This window comes from Dendrobates tinctorius, unplaced genomic scaffold (genome assembly GCF_039654945.1).
Source record: "Dendrobates tinctorius isolate UK_male_01 unplaced genomic scaffold, ASM3965494v1 ptg000086l, whole genome shotgun sequence".
NCBI lineage: Eukaryota > Metazoa > Chordata > Amphibia > Anura > Dendrobatidae > Dendrobates > Dendrobates tinctorius.
In genome coordinates, this window is record NW_027361754.1 from 19,657,633 (window position 1) to 19,668,061 (window position 10,429).

Here is a 10,429-nt window from a genome sequence, read left to right on the forward strand (position 1 = left end):
TCCACAAAAATGATATTTTTGCCCCCAATTTTTTATTTTCCTAAGGGTAACAGGAGAAATTGGACCCCAAAAGTTGTTTTGCAATTTGTCCTGAGTAGGCTGATACCCTACATGTGGGGGTAAAACACTGTTTGGGCACATGGCAGAGCTTGGAAGGGAAGGAGCACCATTTGACTTTTTTAGATTTGGCTGGAATTGAGATCAGACGCCATGTTGCATTTGGAGAGCACCTGATGTGCCCAAACGGTGGAAACCCCTAATTCTTACTCCAACCCTAATGCCATCACAACCCTAATCTCAACCCTAACCCTAGCCCTGGCCCTAACCCTAGCCCTTGCCCTAACCCTAGCCCTTGCCCTAACCCTAACCCTAATGGGAAAATGGAAATAAATACATTTTCTTTTAATTTTATTATTTTTCCCTAACTAAGGGTGTGATAACAGGGGGTTTGATTTACTATTTATGGCGGTTTTTATATTTGGCAGCTGTCATACGCTAAAAGACGCTATTTATTGTAAAAATAGTTTTTGCATCACCACATATTGAGAGCTATAATTTTTCCATATTTTGACCCACCGAGACATGTGAGGTCTTATTTTTTGCGGGACGAGTTGACGTTTTTATTGGTACCATTTTCGGGCACGTGACTTTTTTGATCGCTTTTTATTCCGATTTTTGGGACGCAGAGTGAACAAAAACCAGCGTTTCATGAATTTCTTTTGGGGGGTTGCATTTACACCGTTCCGCGTGCGGTAAAATTGATAAAGCGGTTTTATTCTTCGGGTCAGTACGGTTACAGCGATACCTCATTTAGGTTGTTTTTTTATGTTTTGTCGGTTTTATGCAATGAAAACTATTTTATATAAAAAATAATTATTTTTGCATCGCTTTATTCTGCGAGCTATAACTTTATTTTTTCGCTGATGATGCTGTGTGGTGGCTCGTTTTTTGAGGGACAAGATGACGTTTTCAGCGGTACCATGGATATTTATATGCGGCTTTTTGATTGCGCATTATTGCACTTTTTGTTTGGCGGTATGATAATAAATCATTATTTTTTGCTTCGTTTTTTATTTTTTTAAGGGGTTCGCTAAAGGGGTTAACTAATGGGACAGTTTTATAGGGCAGGTTGTTACGGACGCGGTGACACCTTATATGTGTACTTTTATTGTTTTGTTTTTTTATTTCCAAAAAATGGATTTATTGGGGGAATTTTTTATTTTTTCTAATTTATTTGGCGATTTTTTAAAAAAAAATTATTTTAACACTTTTTTTTTTTTTAAACTTTATTACATAGTCCCAGGTGGGACATTACTGTCCTGTGACAGATCGCTGATCTGTCACATCACAGATCACTGTGACAGATCAGCGATCTGTCACAGGCACTGCTGCAGACTTTCTCATGCCTACGCTTTGCAGGCACTGAAGAAGCCAGCTCCCTGCAGGCCCCCGAAGGCGAAGGAAGGAGCCCCCCCGCAGCAGCGCTGCACATTGCGCTGCCGTGGGGGGCTCAGGGAAGCACGGAGGGAGCCCTCTCCCTGACGATGCTTCCCTTTAACCCCCGGTACAACGCGATCATGTTTGATTGCGGTGTGGAAGGGGTTAACGTGTCGGGGGCGGTCCGTGACTGCCCCTGACACATTGTGCCGGCTGTCAGCTGTGATAATCAGCTGACACCCGGCCGCAATCAGCGGCGCTCACCACGTGGGCGCTGCTTATCGCTGAGACGTAATATCCCGTCCATGGGCATAGGGGCCCGGGTCCCATGGACGGGATAGTACGTCTGATGTCAGGAAGGGGTTAAACAAGAAACTTTACTCATATACATTCTCAGATCTCAGTCCGTTCCCTTCAGGTACAGCATTTACATCAGGTAACACACAGTTTGCCTTCTTCTCTTTCCCTATTTTCTTACTGTCACCTTCCAGAACATTCCTGGGTTGTCCCATCCCGGTCACCATCACAGCATCCTCCCTGTCCAGCTTTGCTATCTTTGGGAGTTCCCCTGTCTGTTTTACCCCAGACAAAAGGGCATCTGCCCACGTAGTAAGCTGCCACATATTGAGCGATCTGTGCTGCCGTACTGCTGCCAACTGTCTCACTACCATCTGCAGTGTAGTGCTCGGTACTGCAATGTTCTGCACTGCTGTCATCTGTGGCCCTCAGGCCCTGAACGGCTGGGCTTGTGTTCTTAAATGTTATGGGGCTAACTGCCCTGTCAGGGCTACCTATCCCAACTGACAAAAATGTCTGCTCCCTGACTTAACCACAGTTAGCCCCTCCTATATTTAACTATTTACATTCTGAGCATAACTTTACCTCCATCTAGAGGACTACATAGGGTACTACACTTTCCCTACTATAAAGCATAATAACAATATATATTTATAAAACCATGCATTAATATATACACATCTATACAGGTCAGTCTCATTAACCCCTTACACATGCCTTCCTGCCCCCTGGACCAACCTGCTCCTAACTTTTCTTAGGTTGAGCAAATATTTTTTTTGCCAAAAGTTAAGCACATGCTGTTGCATTTTTAGCTCCTGACCAATTTCTGGGAACTTCAACACCATTGTCGAGTGAAGTGTAAAAAGTATCTAAAAACACATAAAATATATTTTGTCACATTTATCTTTATATATTTCTCCCATTGATAAAGCAATGGCACAATGGATGGGTAGTGTATATTTTTGGCAGTTGTGCACTCCAGTTGAAAGATGCTGCAAATTCAATAAGAGGCACATGACTCAATGAATTGGGCACATCTCAGTTCAGCTCTCAATTCACAAAACGCCAATCTTAATGATTGGGACATAATCTAATCGGTACTAATGGATGAGCAGGGTCTGATATAGATGCAAAAAACTGACTTTCATTTCTCTAGAAACGAAACTTACAGGAATTTGTCTGAACTTTAGAATCTAAAAGTGCAGAATTTCAAAACCAAAAATGACGCATAAAACAAGGCGGAAACCAACGTGGATTAGGTAAAAATTCAGGAAGTGGTAAAACTTGTTTGAGCACTGTTCTGAGAAAAAAAGGAAACCCCCTCAAGAAATAGTCTTTAAAAGATGCACACATATATCTATACATTTTACATTTCTTCATGAACCCTTCAAGTCACCAGGACGTTTCCAGAGCAGCAGCCTCATAGCCAAATCTAGAATTACGAGCCATCTTCATCGTTGTGCACACAGGAGAGTGACACCAGGTGAACCCTGGCCACAATACCCAATCTTTCACCACTATCTATCTATTATCTATGTATGTATCTATCTATTATCTATCTATCTACATATATATTTACACATATAGGTATATACAGTACGCACATACGTACACAGACTGTCTTGTGAAGTGCACTCTCTTCGACACATCAGATAGGCAGCAGGACTGAAAGTTCTGCAAGGAAATCAGAAGAAAGTGGGGGTGGCAGTGTCTTCAGCTACACTAAAGTCCAGAAAGGTGACAGTTGTACAAGAAGCTGAAATGGTTGCCAGCAGAAATATATATTTTTTTTCTTGTGGAGGTGCACTTTAGGAGGTACATTGAAATACCATTCCAAACCATATTTGACCACATTTAATTCAGTATTCACATTGGTTTTGTTTCACATCTGTATGGATTTTCTCAGCGGTGTATGAAAGAGGATCCATCATTTGCCATATATATGGGTTGTTTTTTTTCTTACCTGTTGCAAATACTACTGTTCTGAATCCGGCGATGATGTTGTTCATTTGTTCCAGGGTCTTTCCGTTCCTGAGATATGTTCCCCTGTTTTTTGTACAGAAATCTTGTATTTTTTTTTAGCCAAGTGGGCGTGCTACTTAAAAATATAGCCAGAGGAGCTGAGGACTATGCCCACTTGATAATAAAATAATTTACATATAGGAAAAAAGGGAACACATCTCATAGATGAAATAAAGCAGACAATCTCTTTAAATATGGTATAGACATTACTGACTCAAACAGGACCTGGCATTTGCCATATATATGGGTTATTTTATTTGGTATAAATGCCACCATTCTCCTGAATCCGGCATTATTTTTGTTTTATCCCTGTGCCTCTCCATTCCTCAATTTGCTAGTCAGAGCCCGTGGCCCCCCAACTGTCCTCTGTGGGTGTCTTCTTAATGACCACACCCATTTGGGTAAAAAGATTCCTTTTATATACAGGGAAAAGAGGTCCATATCTTACGAATGGAGAGCAGCAGGAACAAAAGGAAAACCATGCCGGATTCAGGAGAACAGCAGCATTTATACCATGTAATACAACTTGTTTTGCAAATGAGGCCGGGTGCCCCCGATCCAGAACTAGCAGCGCTTTGGACGTATTGTATATTCGCTGCATCGAAAGCGCTGCCGTCTATTAAACGCAGATGAATCCACCTGTGTTCACTGAACTGCACTGATTTACCGAGTTCAATACATTCTATTGATGTAATTTCTCTTATGGAGACTCGCGTCTCCGCAAGAGAAATAGACATGCAGGGGTCTGGAAAGACGTGCCGCATGTCTGTCTCCGCAGGTGATCCGCGGGCGTCTATGGATGCATAGTGGACATGGGATTTCTAGAAAACCCATCCACTATGCTGTAACATCTGGACGCTGAGGGTTAGACGCTGCATAAATACAGAGCTCCCAAGCCGCAGCAACTCCGGATCGTGGGTACCTGGTTCTTTTTAGGTCATTGATATTTATGCCAGATTTAAATGAATTGTTCATCTTAGTCGTTATTTCGTTGCTTTTATAGCCACAACATTTTCCATGGGACTGAACACACATTATCATTCACAAAATTCCCTTCCTTCAGTTTATCCCTATATCGGGAGCACAAACATTAGGGACAATTTCTCAGGAAGCAAGACGTGAAGATGTTACTCTTGGTTGCATTCGAGCCCAGGAGCGCAGTTCTTGCTTTTCTCGCTGGTAGAAGCCCTGACAATAAGCTGATCACAAGGTGTCCAACATTTCAGACCCCGCCCTGGTGATCAGCTGCGATCTGCCAGAAATCTTTACAGCAAGTGTTTAATTTCAATGCAGCACGTCCAAAATGGGGTATTACGCAGATTTGCTGCAAGGTATGGCCTCTCCGTAGGCCATAGGGCAGCCAACACGTTTTATTATGTCCTCACCTGAAAAATATTAGCCTGATTTTTATACATTTTCTATTTCTAGGTCCCAGAGCTTGGATTAGAGCAGCGATCGTATCTGGTACCGAAATTGTACTGTGCCTAATATTGATATTCAACAGAACCAGGTGAGCAAAAATCATGGACTGATACACAGCAGATTTTCTGACACAGATTTGTATTGGGAACTTCTTCTGCCTATTGGGGTATGTTCAAATGTGATTGGAAAAAAAAATCTGCTGCCCATCAAATGACAGCCAACGTCTGGCCACGGTGGTTTTTGCAGTAAAAGTACCTTTACCAGACTTGTGTCACTCTGAGGCCCTATGAACCAACACACTCTATGACACAAGATATTGCTTCAAGATCGGAGGAGTTTTAGAAGGTTCATAAACTTGGGAAGAGCAAATCTGCTGAAATTTGAATTCACCAGTTTGTTCAAATTTTTCCAGGAAATTTGATTCTTATTGTATTTATTCAAAGTGAATTGAATGTGCTTTATTTTGTATCAGGGTCTCACCAGACCCAAGAGTATAATAAACAAAGGATGAAAAAAAATGCGAATTTCTCCAACCACCTGTCCCACTGCCGCAGCTCCCTGTCCGGTCCTCGGCACAGCGTCCTCCGGCCTCTTTACTTCTCCACGGTATGCGATGTCCTCTTCCCTGTATCTTCACTCTGCCAAGGAGATTTTGGGGTAAACCTCATGGTGGACCGAGCAGGAAGTTGCAGTGGCGGGACAAGTGACCAGAGAGGTATTTGTTCTTAAAGTTTTTTTTCCATCTCTTTTCTGGCTCTCTAAAAATCTGCAAAATTTCACACCCCTGCCTGAATATTGCTGGATTCTTAGAAGCAAATCACAAAAGAAAAAATATATTTGGAAGAATTCAATTTTTTGTAAAATTTTATGCAAATCCAAATAGTCTCAAATAGATTCACTCATCTTTATTATCAATTCGACCAAGCAGGGATCTCCCATTGGTCCAATTTCAGTCTAAAGGTGGTTTTACACTAAGCGATATCGCTAGCAATATCGCTAAAACATCACTGGTTTTGTGATGTTATAGCGATATTGCTAGCGATATCGCTATGTGTGATACTTACCAGCGACCGGCTCCCCCGCTGTCCATCGCTGATCGCGCGAGAATGTCCAGCTCCATTTCTCGTCGGGCGCTTCCTGCTGAGACTTCCTGCTGTGACGACGAGCGACGCGTGGAGGCGGGCGGGAGGACGTCAGGATCGCTGTGTGTGAATGGTAAGTATCGTGCACTGCGTCGCTGCTGAGTCGCTGTGAGGTCTTTCTGTATGAAAGCTCACTAGCGATCATTTAGCGATGCACCAGCGATCCTGACCGGGTCGGATCGCTGGTCGGATCGCAGGTGCATCGCTAAATGTAAAAGGGCCTTAACTCTTGGTCAGTAAACCAAACGTTCATTTGATTAGATAGAAATCAGATTGCTGGTCCCTTACGACAGGTTGATTCTGTTTTTTTCCTACCATTACAGGCTCATAATACTGGGGTAATCGGTGGTTACCTCCTTCAACCATTGAATGAGAAGGCACCAACTTTATACAATACGCTATAAGATGTCTTTCGTAATGTCTTGGTTGTAGGTTCTCACACTTGAATTTCTTTTAAAGAAATGCCAAACAAACATCCTGGAAGAAGATTCTACACCATGTACCATGGGACAACTGTAAATGCAGCTCAGAGTATCATCAACCATGGATTTCGAGTTTCTGATGGTGGAATGTTGGGGAGAGGAGTCTACGTCAGTAAAGATGAACAGAAGGCTTCAAAATATCCACTACTGTCAACACAAACAGATCAGAAAGTGGTATTGAAGCTTTCTGTAAGAGTGGGAAAGGTTAAGAAGATTGATCGTCAAGATCACCCTATGCGGCTCACCTGGCACGATCACGGATACGACAGCGCTTGGGTACCACCAGGATGTGGCATGGTGCAGAGTAATCTAGAAGAGGACTGTATTTATGACCCTCATAGGATTAGAGTGACTGATGTAATGGCAGGTCTGCCTCAGCATATTGATTCTTTAAAGAAAATAATTGCCGCAAAACATTGATGTTGCAGAATTTTCAAGAATTTTAGTATTTGCTATTAAGAACTTACAGCTAAATCTAATGGTCACTGCTCCATGCTAATTCTCCTGGATCGACCTCAAGGACACCATTCTCGCCTGGTTCTCCTCCTACCTCTGACGCCTCCATCACTGGTTCTTTTGCTGGCTCCTCCATTGCTCATCTTCCTCTCATTGTTGGGGTTCCTCAAGGATCAGTCCTAGGCCTCCTCTTCTTCTCCTTGTATACTGCCCCTATTGGATAAACAATCAGTAGATATGGTTTCCAGTAGCATCTTTATGCTGATGACACCCAATTATGCACCTCTACTCCTGACATCACGCCTGCATTATTACAAAACACCAGTGATTGTCTTACCGCTTTTTTTCAACATCATGTCCTCCCTCTATCTGAAACCGAACTTGTCAAAAAGTGAACTACTTGGGTTTCCTCCTTCTACTAACCTACCTATGCCTGACATTGCCATTTCCGTGTATGGTTCTACTATTACTCCCCAGCAACATGCCCGCTGTCTTGGGGTCATGCTTGATTCAGAGCTTTCACTCACCCCCCACATCCAGTCACTGGTTCACTCTTCTTATCTGCACCTCAAAAACATTTCTAGAATTCAACCTTTTCTTACTTTCAATTCTGCAAAAACTCTTAATGTTGCTTTTATTCATTTTCGTTCAGACTATTGTAACTCTCTACTAATTGGTCTCCCTCTTACCAAACTCTCTCCTCTCCAATCTGTCTTGAAAGCTGCAGCCAGGATCATACTCCTCACCATCTGTTACACTGATGCCTCTACCTGATGCCATTGCACTGGTTACCCATCCACTCCAGAATTCAATATAAACTTATCACTCTCACCCACAGAGCACTCCTTGGTTCAGCACCACCCTACATCTCCTCCTTTGTCTCAGTCTACCACCCTACCCATGCCCTCCATTCTGCTAATGTTAGCATCCTCAAAAATCAGAACCTCCCACTCCTGTCTCCAAGACTTCTTACTTGCTGCACCTATTTGTTGGAATGCACCAACCAGGACACTTCAATTAATATCCAATACCAATAGTATTAAGCGTGCCCTAAAAACACATTTCTTCAGACTGGCCTACCACCTCAACACATTAATTTAACTGTCCTTGTGTTGCCCATTCAATATTTTTTACCATAGCCAGGTTCCTCGTGTCATTTTCTCGCACACTTTATGTATTTAATGGCCCTCTGTGTCTGCAGTTTTACATATTCTGGCTGATAACCGGTTCATGCAGCATTACATGAACATCCGATTTCTTATGGCAGGTCAGAGCAATGAAAGCAATTATTACCATACACCTTTCGTGTCTACCCTGTCTCCTCATAGATTGTAAGCTTGCGAGAAGGGTACTCACTCCTCGTGGTATCTGTTGATTTATGTGTTTATTGTCATGCTGTAATGACTATTGTCTGTACAAGTCCTCTCTAAAATGTAAAGTGCTGCAGAATATGTTGGCGCTATAGAAATAAAATTATTATTATTACTAAGAAGTTCCTGTAAAGAGAATTTTCTCTTATGAGTATACTGTCCGCTGTCCAACGTAGTATACACAGTAGTGTTAGCTTATTAAAGAGGTGTACTTGGGTTCATCTGTGAGTGCGCTGGAGGGCACCATAACTGGTTTATAGTGCCAGGATTGCCTGATGCCTTGACTTGACTCCCTACTTTATGACTCTACTTTTACCTTCATGCTCCAAGGCCCATTTTAGAAGAGAATATGTTGCCATTTAGGGTTGGTTTATTTGAGGACTGGTTTACTTTACACTGTGGGATGCCTTTTTCTTTTTAATTCTCCACATCCGAGCAAAACGGATTCCACTCTAATCAGAGTGAGTAGCGTAATCAGACCGTCTTCCTCGGATGGAGAACACACGGTCGTCTGCATCTCCACTAAATGAGAGGATATGAAAATGATACTTTAAAGCAATTATTACACCTTTAAAAGAAAAAAACTCAAACTAACTTTTTTATAGTCCCCACTGGGCCAGCTCTGACGCTCTGGCAGGCCCCTGGCCAGGCAATCTGCTGCCACATGTGAAGCGGTCCCGAATAAAATTGAAGCACTGTCTCTTTACCGAAGCGGCATATCCTGGCCTTCACTGACGTGGTCTCCCGAACCTGGAACACGGTGTTGAACAAGAGGCTGAAGGTGGAACAGCAAGTGCGACACAATGTCACGAGGTAGAGGCCACATCAGAGCCATCCGAAACAGCGTGTAACATGAGGTCAGTACTGTGAAGCTTGTCAGTCACTGTGAGGGGTGCTGACCGGTCAGGGCTCTCAGGTTCAGGAATCTGCATGGTGCTCAGATCAGGTTGCGCGCACAGGGGAGGACAGGCGACCGAGTAGGCCTGCTGGTTGGCGTGCAACTGCAGACACGGAGTCAACCTTCTCCTTGCGTGTGCACTGTCTTCCCGCCAGAAGCCCCGTTTTCGTATGCTCAGCCCCTTTTATGTTCACCCCGCCCCTTACAGTCAGGTGCAAAGGTCCGCTCCGGTCAGAAAGCCCTTCCCCCAGCATCAATTGTGACAGCCCCGGCAGTTCCAGCCCGGGCACACAAGAAGCCGTCTTGTTCAACCTACTCCACCCTGTGTTGGCACAGCAGCCAACCCTCGTTTCTGCAGTTGTGCTGACATAAAAGATTCTTCACTCCTACACATGGCACAGTTAACAGTTTGAATTTCACAATCTTCAATCTATTAATAATACTAAAGTTTATTTATATATCACAAACACATTATGCATAGCTTTTTGAGTCAACAGTTCATATAAAACAGTCAAAAGTTAACAAGTTTAAGATAATCAAACAATTCAAGCAAAAATAATTACAACCCTGCTCTTCAGAGCTTAGAATCTACAATGAGGTGGGGGTGACGACAATTACAGGTGCTTATTTACAATGATAGTACAACCATTTCGAGGAAATGGGGGTAGATAAAGGCTGCATGAGCCAGCCTTTTGGGTACGGTTGAGTTTGATGGAGAATTATGTTCAGAGAAGTAGAGAATAAGCTGTTTATATATAAAAAGTACTTTGATTAGGGAACGTGATAGGCTGCCCTAAACACGTGTTTTTAGGGGGCACCTAAAAATGTCTAAGCTGTGGTTATACTCCTAGTTTCATGGGGGACAAAGGGTAAAAGGTGAGTCATCTAGGTAGGAGATTGAAC

The 10,429-nt window shown here is 43.0% G+C and overlaps 1 long non-coding RNA gene across 1 annotated transcript; it reads left to right on the top strand.

The window, feature by feature from the left end:
• Positions 1–3,120: 3,120 nt before the first annotated feature.
• Positions 3,121–8,764, top strand: LOC141097747 (uncharacterized). The gene is made up of 3 exons (XR_012234041.1): positions 3,121–3,270; positions 5,185–5,266; positions 6,780–8,764. It is a non-coding gene; the product is annotated as an uncharacterized lncRNA (long non-coding RNA).
• Positions 8,765–10,429: the final 1,665 nt, after the last annotated feature.